Here is a 12,083-nt window from a genome sequence, read left to right as displayed (position 1 = left end):
ACTTTGTGATGGGCTGGATGGAACAATATAAAAAAGGTTATTTTATTAAAGCTTAATAGCCAGTTTGCAAAACAGAGATGATAGTAATACCCAACCTCCTGTACCTCTCATGGCTGAGTGGAAAAGGTGAGAAAATGCTGGCAGAAGTGCTTTGTAAACAAGGAAGTGATCTGCAAATATCAGCTGGGTGCTTCTCTGAGCTTCCGTAGCCACACATGCCTTACCACAGGACTCTTCAGTGTCTGGTTTTCTACCCCACTGTATCCTGAGCCCCTCTAGGGCACAGCCAATGTTTCATCCCTCTCTGTCCCCAGACCTTAGTGCAATGCCAAGCTCTATGCTGGGACACAAGCACCAAGTTCACGTATGTGGAATGCAAGGTCAATTTATTATTGTCTCCATCTGCTCCACATCCACTCTCCCTTCTTGTAGTAATAATGCCTCCCCAAACTGCATGTGGTTTTGGTGGGACCATCCATCAACATGCACACCCTCCCATGTCCAAGAAGGAAGAGGACCCAATGACCTAAGACAGCTCAGTCAGACTCTTCTAGGAACTTGAATCTTGATCAAAGTGACACAAAGAGAGAAAATGCTTGGGGCCAATTTATCCCCACACAGCACCCTGAAGCAACTGCTCTTTAGTTCTTGATAGCCAAATCTCCATAGCTAACCTCTTTCCTGTCTTTTCTGAGAAATAGTTCTTCAGTTTTTCCTAAGAGCTACCCTATTTGCTTCTGTTAAATGTTGCCCTTGTTACGTTAACCAGAGCTTGTCTCTGCTGCTGACCAAAGAGCTCTAGCCCATTGCTTACCCCTAACCTGCCATGATTTTGTTACTATATCAGATCCACCTCATTGTAACATGAACCATCAACTATTAGACCAGCATAAAGTCTATTTTATTACCATTTGAAAGGTATATCATTAAAATAACCACTTAGTATCTAAAAATGTAACATAAAGGTTCTATGATGTGAAAATAAATTCCCAAATTGCTCTTTAGCACTATACAGATTGTAGGAAACTATACCAGTTTGATAGAGACTATTCCATTCAAACATTACCCATCCTGAGAGATGCTGTCTTCTATTAGAATATAGCAATGGACAGGAGTCCAGTTTTTTTGAGTCTCATTTCCAGTTATACCTGGGTCTTTGCATGGTGAACACTGAAAACAACTTTCAGCATTTCAGAATTTCTCCTAAAATTCTGATTCATGGATTTTGCAAGGTGCTGGAGGTCTCAGAAGAGGCTACCTTTCTCTATTTTCTTTAAAAAAATACCTAAACACAAGCTTAACAGAGGGTCAGAATTACAATTTCACATCTCACCCTCCATTTCTTCTGAACAGGGAAGGTGATTGCAGAAGCTCTATAACTGATGGGATCACATCTCAGCCTGGCAATGCCTGCAGGTTAAATTGTATTTAAAAAAAAAAAAAAAAAGGATTTTAAAAGATCAAAATCACCATGGCAGGATGGGAAGTGGGCTTGTGCGCATTACGTAAGAAACTGCAAACTTCAGACCTGCTGATTTTATAGTTTTGCATCTGAGATGGAAAATAGCATTGCCTTTTCAAACACGCAAGGAAAGGATGGGTAATGGAGCACACGGATTACTGGAGGGGATAAGCTAAGACTCCTTTGAATAATCAGCTTACCATTGTAGCTTTCCTGTTAGGTGAACTCAATTCTTCAGCGTCCATTTAAGCATTTCTTTCTTCTCTGACCTTTAAGAGGTAGAAATCTGATGGCATAAGTAGACTTAAAAATATCCCAGGGTAATTTTCTTAGGATGTAAACTTTGCCTCTTTGCCCTCGTTCTAATTTCAGAGTTTCTTCTCTGCTTGCTACAACACTGGGGAGTGTTCCAGTTCTTGCTTCAGCCTGGTGTCACATTTCTGAAGATAATAAGAAAAAACTACACTTGGGGTGCTCCTCATAGCCACAGCCAGTGTCTGCAACCTTGAGAAGTCAAGCATCCATCTGGTACCTCAGTGTGTGCAATGCGAGGACAAGACATTCTCCAGGGCTGTCAACAGGGTCTCACTTATGACTGTGAAGCCGGGTGTAGCTATAAAACACCAGATAAGTGCACTAGTAATAACCGCAGGGTCCATACCATGAGTACGGGTTGAATTCAGAGAGGGTGGAAAGTGCTGCGAACAGGAGTAATCACCTTGATGCATACGTCTGTAGTGAGTGTGTGTCAACTACCTGACTCCCAAAGTCCCTTCCCCCACGCACGCTGATGTCCACTGTACAGACCTGACCCTCCTATTTGTCAGGAGCCTGAGCCCACGTTTGCTCTGGTTGAGCCTCTGCTCCAAACCACACTTCCCACACTCTGAGGCCAGTCTAGAGAGGGAGAGGGCACAGGTAACTCTAACAGTCAATCTATTCCTGTTAAATCAGCCTGATTCTTGCCGGAAATTAATCAGAAAGCATAATCAACCAGGGCAGACTGCTCTAGAAAACAAAACAAGAAAGGAAAATGAAGCCACCCAAATTACATTGAGTCTCTGATCCTGGCAGGGACCCCATTGGCCTCCTGAATGCCAGGCTTGCCTCCTGCCAATCGCCCCCTCCTGGTGTGTTCCTTCTTGTTTGGCAAGGGGAATATAGGTCTTTGTCAAATACGCGTTTGAGTTCCCTGAACACAAATAACAGAAAGACAGATAGAAAAGAAAAGAAAAGGGAAGGGGAGGGGAGGGAAGGGAAGGAGCGAGATAGGAAGGGACAAAAGGGGCAGAATCTCACTCCACATTTCCACTAAGATATATTTTGCCAACAGAGAGATGAGGAGGCGGGGGAGAGTGGAGAGAAGTGAAAGCTGAGAGAAGGAGAAGACAGAAGGGAAGGAGGGAAAATTCTGGGGTGTGGGGAGAAAGAAGGAGAAAAAGGAAAGCAAGAAGAAAAGGCACAATGAGGAAAGAGCAGGGGGAGAGGACAGTCCAAAAGATACAGCAGGTTTCATTTCTCTTCTGCCTAATATTTGACTTTTGTCAGGCTGTACGTGCAGACTTGCTTAGAGGTGATGGTTGTACAGTTTATTTTTGTTTTGAAAGGCTTGCTTACTTCATTCCTAGAGACGGAGCTCTGGGAAAGGTGTACCAATGACTCAGCCTCACTTAAACTGAGCTCTCCCTCCAAACCCGGGCAAGCCATGTTCCAGACAGAGAAGCCTCACTCACTGCCAGGCCTGGACAGAGGCCGAGGGTCAGTGGAGCACAGGCCCTCCTTGGCCACTCCATGCTCCATGGCCTGCAGAAGCTGTACCGCCCGCCCCCCACCCCCCCCCCCCCGCCACGAGGCACAGAAAGCCTCTGCCTTTCAGTACCCAGCCTTCCAGAGGAAGACCTTACTGCCAACAAAGCGATCTTACTGTTTTCCCAAGCATTTGTTCACCCCTTAATAAATAATGATATTAGGTCTTTGGGGAGAAGAAGGAGAGAACTGCCAATAGGAGATTTAATTTGCTGTAATCAACCTCTCTTAGCATGCAGAGTCACACAGTACGAGTAAAAGAATTAATCTCTACCAGAAAGAACTGCCTCTTCGGTGTTATGAATCTAATCACTTATGAGGCTGAGTCGGCAGTCTGGGTTTAGACAGACCTCTCAGGAATAAAAGCCACAAGATCAGGTTTCAAATGCGATCTGAGTGGTACACTTCATTGAATTTGGGGGCCTTTGGATTACAAAAGGGATGGAATGCAAATAGAGGCACTTGGTCTCTTTTAGACACCCCTTAAATGTTCAGAAAGACGTTTAGGGAATGAATAAATAATTGCAGGCCTCTGGGCTGCCTGTGTGAGATGTTCCTTCTTGATTCTATTCTCTAGGATGGATTGTCAGACCTGCCAATCATCTCCAGCACCCCCATTATACTTGGGAGATGTGTTTGCTCTGTGCATACTGTTTTACTATCCTCCGAGGTGGAATTTCATAGCCCAGCAATGCTTCTGCCTTTGACATTCTCCTAAGCGGGATTTATTGCTTCCAAGACAGATGTGACTTGAATCGATTATGCCTTTTAAGCAGTCACTCTGGAAGCAGCCTCTAGGTTCTCTGGAATCCTTTTTGCCTGACTTCATTCAACTTGCAAGCTGATGTCAGAGTATTTCATCATAATCTAACACTGTTAAGAGTCCTTTGGGTAGGCAACTGAGCAGGCTATTATACCAACCAAATTCCGGATGTGGTTACTACTCTTGAAGAACTTACGTCTTGCAACACACAAACATCTATTAATATCACAAAATGCAGCCAGAGCAGAAGGAGGTACCTAGAAGTTGTATTTACATGCTGTTGACCTCTCATTATTGATGAACTTAGAAAATGAAGTAAGTGCATTCATTTGTCTTTGGGATGGAGTCAAGAAGAAGCAATGTCAAAAAACTGAATGGAAAATAACCGAATTTCCAAAAATGCTCAATAAAGATTCTCATTAAAAAACACATATCTCTGGTTGTGTATTTCAGAACTCAAAACTACATATTACCCCTGGCCATCCCCAAAATGTTGGGGTTCCTTAGCATTTTATAAGTTTGACAGCACTAATCTTATAGAGAGTTATTTCAGAGGTGCTCTGAGCCTGGGGGTACTAGGTAACATGATTCTAATTGACTTCAGCCATGGACCTAGACCATAACCACAAATAATGTTTTGAGAAGTTTAATGGTTTTGGAAGAAAATAAATGAAGGTGGTATTTTTAGATTAATCACAACCCACCTCACCCTATATTAGTGCAAAGGACAAGAGGGTGGGATCTTTGAAAAACTGGAGGCAAAGAAATAACATTTCCAGACACTATACCACTTTCCTACCTGATTTTCTATGATTATTTTTCTCTGGAAGAAGACCCGACTGACCTTCCTTTCAGAATGCATGACTTAGAGGAATATCCACCATACCTTGCTCCATTTTTTCTATCTATTTAATTGAGAGAATTCTAGCAGGCATTGATTTGGGATCAGGAGAGAATGAGATAATAAAATGTTCCCACACAGTAACCACATTATAAGGGGTATCTTAGTCCCATTGGATAAATAAGGGAAAAACTGTGATCAAAGCCACAAAGGATAAAAGTTGTTAGGGGGAGGAAATATTTCCTTAAGCAACATTAAACATTCTCGAAATCCAGTTCTAGGCATTAGTAAGCTCATGTGTGAAGGAGAGGGAAAAGGTGAATGGTTTTTTACTCGGTTAGATTTTGCAAACAGGAGTTTACATAATATCATTAAGAATTCATCTAGATGGTTCCCTTGGCTGTTGTATGATCTATAGGATTGGGTCTAGGCACTGAGGAAAGCTAATCCTTTGAAGAACAATTTGCTCTCTTTTATTTGGTCAATTGTTCTAAATTTCCCTTTGTTCTGAGTTTTAAAATTGGTTGTTGTAGCTTCAGAATCTTTCCTTTTTCTGCTAGACAGGCCTGGGGAGAAAGGAGAGGCTGAATGGGCTGCTCATAATAAAGGGGAAAAGGGAGAACAGTGAATAAAAATGAAAGGCTTTGCATAATGTGGGCCATCTCAATATAGGGGCTCAAAAATCCCGTCGGGCAGCTTCAAGCATTGACAGGTGAGAAATACACAAAAACCTTGCCAGTTAAAGTCTTATTGGTACAAGATCCAGGCTTCAGGATTGATTTTAAAAATAAAACATAAAACAGCACCATGATAGAAACAAAAGCAAAGAAACCACAGTGCAAAATCTGATACAGAGTGGAACGCAGGAAACCACCAACCATTCTGACCTCACTGCTGTTGAACAGAAAACAAGCTCAGGAAGAAAGCTCCAGGACAAACTAACACAAAATCACCAGACCCGGAGAACATTTTCTGAAACGTTTCTAGATACTGAAGAGGTGGAAACAACAATAAAATCTAGTTCAGCTTGGTTTCACAAACACAGAAAACCATCAGTTCTCTTAAAACACCTGGTGTTTGCCTATCAACATATCTGGAGAGACCCACCAACAAAACCAGAAGGAGTAGATAAATTATTTTCTAAATATTTCAATAAAATAGTGCACAAGGAGAAACCTTGAAAAATCACATCTCAACAAAGCACGCAATGAGCTAAGTATCTTCTGTAATTAATTCATTGCTAGCCTTACAAAGAAAAACAAAATAAGAAAAAAACAGTGCTGATTCGCTTACTGGTGGTGCATCAAATGTACCAAAATATTCATTAGTTACTCAGGGATGCTGTTTGGGATAAGGATTGCTCCACTCCAAAGCCTTTGCCAGCTCTGATGCCTGCCAAATTTCTATGTAAATGGGTTTTCACTTTCCAAGGCTAATGGGAGATCTGTTAAATTCTCAGAGACAACACAAATATTATTTTAAGCCCTATTGCTTTGACTTAAAAACAAGCTATTTTAATACTAAATCCAAAATAATACCTAATTAGAAATCCAATACTCATATATCAGAATGTCTTTGCGTAGCTCTTCATCGCAAAGGCAGTTGCAATGAATGTGAAAGATGAATATTTTTGCACAGCTTATACCAAGAAGAAAACCAAAAAGATTACCACATACTCTATATAGAATTTATTTACTGGTCTTTGTACCTGAGCATCCATTAAGAGGTGCCTCATCAATATCATGGAACTCTTCAGAGTCTCCTTTTCAGTGGGCAGAAACGGGTCTTGGTCCTCCTCCAGCGCCTTCGACTTGGTGACAATAAAATGGGATATCTGGTCATTGAGGGTGTGCAATGATTGTACAGCTGCAAAAAGAGAAAGAGCGAAAGTGGAATCACAGCAGGTAACTTTCAAAGAGAAATTGGCTACCAATTTTAAAGGGAGAAGTGAGGGTGTACACATAAGGTATGACCCAGGCAGGTGTCAAGAAGCGTTACATCCATGAATCTCTTCAACACATGTGTTTAACAGGTAACAGATTGAACACCCTCCAAATGCCAAGCCTATATGGAAATGCTTGGGGATACAGTCGTGAGCAAAACCAGACATGATGCTTACCCTTCTGGAGCATCCAGTCCTGTAGGGGACATTGAAAAGAAACAAGTTAGCAAATACTTCTATGAAGATGACTTTGAGGTAAGTGTTTATAAACTACAGAGATCAGCAGGGCATGAGGGGAGAGCTCTAGAGTAGATTTACATTTATGGTAATATAGTTGGCTATGTTACCTCTAAACAGATGGCCTCTATCATTAGGTTTTGTGAAAGGACAGTGGCCATGTTCTCCAATCAGTACCACATGTGTGCTGGGAAGATTATTATTTCTCTATAATTCATGTTGCACTTGCCATCTGACATGGTATAGATTTTACGATTTCACTTATTTTTTTGTGCTTGTTGCCTCTTTCTCCACTTTCTCCACAGTGCACCTGGTAAGAGCAGAGACTTTAAGAAAAACCTCTTTGTTTATGGTTATATGCCCAACAACTAGGAAAGTTCCTAGAAAATAGAAGATGCTCAATAAATGTTGTTGAATTAATTTCCTTACATTTCCTTGAATTAAATTTCTTTCCTTATAGAATTTCTCTAATTTTCAGGTAAATCTATCCTTTCAAACCAAGCATAAGTAAATCTTACACATTCTCAGGAAAACTACTGTACTAACTGCAATTCTGAGGATTAAGAGTATTCATCAAAAACTAGTATCCAATAGAATCACTCTGAGGGCATCTGCCTTTGACCATGAGGGAGTAAGAGGATTCAGATTACCCTCCTGCTATAAATAACTAGAAAACTGTACAATATCTCAGAAACAAATATTTTCAGACCTTGAACAATAGCACAGAACTGTGATCCTTTAGAAAAGAAAAAAGTTGAGTCCTATCATCACCAGCATTCTGCAAAAAAGGAATGTCCAGACCTCAGCATCGGAAGAGGAATCCAAGGAGAGCCCAGCACTTGACACTGAATTGAGGAGACAGAGATTGGAAAGGCTAAGTTTGCTATAATTTGCAAGACAAAGTACTGAAAAGGAAGGAATTATACAGAGATCTCTAGAAGTCTGCACAGGGGTCTCTATGAGTTGTTGGCTGAATATCAATCCTATGTATGGGTAAGATAAAACCCTACATGATCTGGCAAGAAAAAATTCCAGGAGAGAACAGTTACATTTTGGGGAGCTGTAAGCCCAATAATTCCAAGAGATATCACAGGGCCACAAATCGTTTGCACGCTCACCAGCCGAAGTAGAGGGGCTTCGATGGAATTCAGGGCATATTCAGCAGAAACTCCAGAAGGATAAAGCTTTAGAAATGAAACTAAATGATCCCTAGAATAAAGGCAACTCTAGGCCTATCCAAAAAGAGTTTAAAATTAAGCCCTGAAAGGATCAAACTGATCTGCAAGTAACTAAAATACTTGTCAGGAAAGAAAAATGAGCATTTTTTTGTAGAGGTGTAACAAAATCTAGCACCCCAAAATGCAAAATCCATAATGCTCAGTATTCAATAAAAAATTACCAGACATGTAAAGAAGCAAGAAAGTATAACTTGTAGCCTCAAGAAAAATCAGTTTATAGAAGCAGACCCAGAAATAACAAGTGATAGCATTAGAAAATATGGCTATTAAGACAGCTATTATAGATACGTTTTGAATGTTCAAGGTTGTAAAATAAAACATGATTATAATGAGGAGAAAAATATTTAAATCAGAATCAAGTGGAGCTTCTAGGGATGAAAAATTCACATCTGAAATAAAATTTTTATTGGAGGAGATTCATAGCAGATTAAAAATGGCAGAAGAAAAGATCAGTGAACTTGAAATTATAGTAATAAAACTATCTATAATGAATAAACAGAGCCTCTGACAATATAAAGCTGTCTGACATACACGCACTTGGAGTCTGAGGGGGTGGGGTGTGGGCAGGGACAGAAACAATGTTTGAAGAAATGGTGGACAATTTTTTTTCCAAATTTGATAATATTATACACCTATGGATACAAGAATCTCAATAAACTTCAGGCAGGACAAACACAAAGAAAACTACAACAAGGCATATTATAAGCCAATTGCTAAACAAACAAACACACAGTGAAAAAGAGAAAATCTTAAAATCAGCCAGAGGAAGAAAGCATATTGCATTCAGAGGAACAGAGATAAGAATGATGTCAGACTTATCAGCAGAATCTATGCAAACCAGAAAATAATCTATGCATGTTGAAAGTACTGAAGAAAAAACACTTGTCAACCTAGAATTCTATAACCGATAATAATGTCTTTCAAAAAACGAACGTGAAATAATGACTTTTTTAGATAAACAAAGGCTGAGAGAACTCATCACCAACAGACTTTCATTAAAGGCCATGTTAAATGTCTTCAGACAAAAGGAAAATGGCATTAGATGGAAATTTTATTCACAAAAATGAAAAAGAAGAATGCTTAAAAGGAGCAATATTTGAGTAACGTTAACATATTTTCTTTCTCAACTTTTAACTCATTTAAAAGATAATAAATGGTTTAAAGCACAAAAAATAATGTATTGTGGATTTGATAACATGTATAAAAGTAAAACATATGACAATAGCACAGAGAATGAGACTGGCAAATGGAAATATATTGTGATAAGTTTCATATATCATACATATATGAACGATATGTGAGCAGTTTGTTATCTGAAGGTGGACTGTGTTAAGTTAAACATGCATATTGTAAATCCTAGAGTAAGCTCTACAAATAATAAATAAACAAATGATGATTTCGAGCCATGGAGAATCAACCTTGGACAACCGAGCATAGAGTTGCAACTACAAGCCATGAAATAGGAAGAATACAGAATATGACCTCAGAGCAGTTTCTCACTGCACAGGAAGACTCTAAAATCTTTCCCTGGACTGGGGGAGGAGCTTGGCTAAAACAGAGAAAGATGGACAAGAAAGTATGGGACCTGATCCCTGCCTAGCCTGAATCCTCAACCTACAAAGGAGATGGTGAAAAACACCCAGATAGATTTGGGGATCTGAAAGCAGAGTGACTTAACGTCTTATGTCCTACCCTGGGCAGCTGGGTGGGGTAGCTTCTCAGTGCACACACGAATAGGAGGGTAGAAACTATAGCCACATGGCATTTTAAGTCAGAGAGGAGCTGAGATAGCACTACTGCCCTACCGCCCTCACCCTTCCACCTCCAGTCTCCCTTAGCATCATGGGGGCTGAAAATATCTCCAGTGAATCCAGGAGTGTCCAGAGAGAGATTCATGGACCAGATACACATCCCCAAGATAGGATAATACAATATGTAAGTCTCCCAAGAACCCAAAGAGAAGGGAAAAATAATGGGTAGGGGAGCAATTTGAATTTATTTGATATTTATCCAGAAGGTACTAAGTTTTCAACCAGAAGTGACTAAATTATATTGTCAGTGGAAATGTTGGCTCCAGGTCTAAGTTGAATTTCATTATACGAAGTTGAAAACAACAAAAACAAATGACTTTTTGGAGTTGTGACTATAAATTTTTAAACCCTCTATATATCTTCTCTCTCTTACTTGCAAACAGGAAGGTTGGGGCACACTGAACTATAAGGAAAACAGTTGAGTAGGCATCCAAATAACCTACCAGAATCTAGGACCAATCTCTGCATGATTCATGCCCAATTTCTCACCACCATCCTGCCTTCCCTTTCCCTACCTCCGAGTACATGGACATAATGTTCTCACGAACAAGCCTTTCTCCCCAGGTCATTCCAGGGATACCCCAGTTCCCAAGTCCTTTGCTTATAGACACAAGAGACACTGCTGTCAACAAAACTCATGTCACTTCTTAGAAGGGAAGAATTACCGTCAATGCTTTTCACTCTAACCAGGCTAGTGAATTTGGGGTTCTCAAAATGCATCTATTACAGGTTTTCTCTATTCTTGTTCCAGAAAATTGAGGCTCAGTAGCTAAAATATGCTCTAGGGCTTCCCTGGTGGTGCAGTGGTTAAGAATCCACCTGCCAATGCAGGGGACACGGGTTCGAGCCCTGGTCCAGGAAGATCCCGCATGCCGCAGAGCAACTAAGCCCATGTGCCACAACTACTGAGCCTGCACTCTAGAGCCCGCAAGCCACAACTGCTGAGCCTGTGTGCCACAGCTACTGAAGCCTGCGTGCCTAGAGCCCATGCTCCGCAACAAGAGAAGCCACTGCAATGAGAAGCCTGCACGCCGCAGTGAAGAGCAGGCCCCACTCGCCGCAACTAGAGAAAGCCCGTGCGCAACAATGAAGACCCAATGCAGCCAAAAATAAAATAAATTTAAAAAATATATATTTTTAAAAAATTAAAAAAATAAAATACGCTCTAATTTTTACTTTGTTCTAAATTCAGGACACATTAAAAGTGTTAACACTCCCCTCTCTTCTCAAAGAATAGACATTTTCATTAGGGAACTTACCATATTATATTGTAATCGCTTAAGAATTCATCTGTGGTAGATTTAATTATTGGTTCCCAAACTACTCCTCCAAAACCTGTTCCTATAGAGCCCTCCCCAGTGACACTCCTTGGTGGAGAAACATACCTCCTGTCTTAAATGATGTCAGGCTTTGCCATGTGACTTGCTTTAGCCAATTAAATGTGAGCAAACATGAGTCATGCCATGTCCAAGTAGAACATCATGTGGTTCCACTATTATTCTTTCCCCTTTGCCAGAATGTAGAAGACATGCAAGTGAAAAGCAAACCCTTGCTACTATAAAGCACCAAAATTTGGGGACGGGGGAGGCATTTGTTACTGGAGCTTAGCCTCTTGAATGCTGACTGCTGCACAGTCTCTGGACTAGATGGTGACTCCCCTGAAGGCAAGAATGGAATTTTGTTCACCATGTATCATGGGTGTTTAGCAAAGAAGAGCCACTTGGGAAATGTTTAATGGATAAACAAATACAGTTGTTTTGAGAGTACGGATCCTATATAATAAGAATGATAAGGATGACAGTTTATTGAGTGTCTATCATACGTCAGAGGCTTTTAAAACCTCTGTGCAGAATGAAGAGGCACTAATAATGTGGGTTCTAGGGCCAGAAGCCTGAGTTCACACCCAGCTCTGATATTTACATAACTGGGTGAACTTGAACAAGTGACTTTACAGCCCGCAGTGCCCAGCACATTGTAAGTTCT

Source organism: Eschrichtius robustus, chromosome 3 (genome assembly GCF_028021215.1).
Source record: "Eschrichtius robustus isolate mEscRob2 chromosome 3, mEscRob2.pri, whole genome shotgun sequence".
Lineage (NCBI taxonomy): Eukaryota > Metazoa > Chordata > Mammalia > Artiodactyla > Eschrichtiidae > Eschrichtius > Eschrichtius robustus.
This window is presented reverse-complemented; position numbering follows the sequence as displayed.